At 33.5% G+C, this 2,316-nt stretch overlaps 1 protein-coding gene across 2 annotated transcripts in view; it reads right to left on the minus strand.

The window, feature by feature from the left end:
• MEF2A (myocyte enhancer factor 2A) overlaps positions 1-2,316 on the minus strand; it is a 120,716-nt gene that overhangs the window by 25,221 nt on the left and 93,179 nt on the right. The gene's annotated exons all lie outside the window — the stretch shown is intronic.

A 2,316-nucleotide genomic window follows, 5' to 3' on the forward strand; every position in this document is an offset into this window, starting at 1 on the left:
TGTCTTTGTGTTACTGGTTTCTAGTTTGATTTTATCATGGTCTGGGATATAACATGTATGATTTCAATTCTTTGAAATTTGCTTAGGTTTGTTTTAGGCATAGGATATGGTTTATCTTGGTCAATGTTCCATGTGCACTTAAGAAAAATATGTGTTCTGCCCTTGTTGAGTGAAATGTTCTATAAACGTCCCTTAGGTTAGGTTGGTTGGATGTCAGATCATATAGATACTGATTTTTCTGCCTACTTTTTCTATTGATTACTGAGAGAGAGGTGTTAAAGTCTCCAATTACAATTGTGGATTTTTTGACTTCACCTTTTAGTTCTACCAGTTTTTGCTTTATGTTATTTTAAAGGTCTGCTGTTAGATGCACATACATTAGTTATTTCTTAGAAGATGGACATGTCATGTCCCTCTTTATCCCTGATAATATTCCTTGTTGTGAAGTCTGTATTGTCTGAAATGAGTATGTCTGCTTTAGCTTTCTTTTGGTTATTATTTACATGGTATTATTTTTCTCCATCATTTTATCTATGTCTTTATATTTAAAGTGGGTTTCTTACAGACAGCATATTGTTTGGTATTGCTTTTTTAAAAAAATCAGAAAATTTTATCTTTTAACTGATGTCTTCTAACCACATTCAATGTGATATAGCTGGATTAAAATCTACCATCTTGCTATTTTTTATTTGTTTCATCTGTCATTTTTCTCTTTTCTCCCACTTCTTGGGCTATTAGAGTGTTTTTTATAATTCTATTTTATCTTTTCTATTGATTGACTTGCTATTTATACCTCTTTCAAAATTTTTTCTGTAGTTGTACTAGGGTTTATAATACACATCTTTAGTCACCCAGAGTTCACCTTCCAATATTATGTCATGTATAGAATAAGGATCTACAACAGTATACTTCCACTTCCTCCCTCCCTTCCTTCCTTTGTCATTATATATTTTATTTTTTACATTTGCTACAGACATAAAATACATTGCTACTGTTTTTGCTTTATACAGGCATCTATCTTTTGGAGCAATTAAAAAGAAGAAAACATCCAGACCTTGTTTTCTGATACCATTCTCCAATAAAAGAAATCAAAGCTCCTTGGAGAAATGCCTGCTTCTATGACTGAAGCAGGAAATACACAAGATGAGCATGGAGCATACTGTGGAGCCAGAAAATAAAAAAGCAATACTCTTCACACACACACAAACCTCTCTCCCCTCCAAAGATAAGGGTATGTCAAAGGGACACAGAAACCAAGTGAATAGCCCTTAAAAGCTAAAGCTGTAATAATGTTAGCAACAGAAAAAAGTGGTATTGCATTATAACCCAAAGTATTAAAATCAATGCCCATTAGGCCTGCAATGTCTAAAATTAAAAAAAAAAAATCAATGTCCATGAGTCTCTCTTTATATAAACAAGAGAGGATAAATCTCCTTGTGCAGAATAACTTCCAATAACTTACGTAGGTATTTTTCCCTTAAGGAGGTAGATAGAGCCTTCTTAACTCCCCACTCCTTAGGTGTGGGCTGCATATAGTGATTTCCTTCCAAAGACTACAGTATAGAGAAGGGAGAAAAGAGTAACTTTACAGAGAAGAAACCTGTGAAACACGACGTCAGCCAGGTGACCAAGTTAACATCAGCAGGAATCACGCTGATACAGGATGAGCAACCCAATCCAAAAATCTGAAATCTGAAATGCTCCAAAATCCAAAACCTTTTGAGTGCCAATGCAAATATTCCAAATCCAAAAAACAAAAAACAAAAATCTGAAATCTGAACCACTTCTGGTCCCAAGCATTTTGAATAAGGGATACTCAACCTGTAGTATGTACCCTTGATATGATGTGATGAAAATGGCACCTTAATTCAATGGCCTTCCTCCCTCAAACAATCCCAGTGTGATCATGAGATAAATGTCAGACAAATCCCAACTAAGGGACATTTTACAAAATACCTGATCATGCTTCCTCAAAACTGACAAGGTCATTAAAGCAAGGAAAGTCTTAGAAACTTTCACTAAAGAGACATGATTACTAAATGTAAAGAAGTATTCTGGATTGGATCCCAAAACAGAAAAAGACGTGAGGTTAAAAACTAAGTAAATCTGAATAAAGTATGAACTTTAGTTAATAGTAATGTATCAAGACTGGTTCACTAGTTGTAACAAATGTAGCATACTAACATAAGATTTTAATAATAGAAAAATTATGTGTGGGGTATATGGGAACTTTGTGTACTATCTTTGCAATCTTCTTATAAATCTAAAACTGTTCTAAAATAAAAGTTTTATAAAATGTAGAGAAAATGGATTTTA

The sequence above is a fragment of the Propithecus coquereli genome, unplaced genomic scaffold, assembly GCF_000956105.1.
Source record: "Propithecus coquereli isolate 6110/MARCELLA unplaced genomic scaffold, Pcoq_1.0 Scaffold20, whole genome shotgun sequence".
NCBI lineage: Eukaryota > Metazoa > Chordata > Mammalia > Primates > Indriidae > Propithecus > Propithecus coquereli.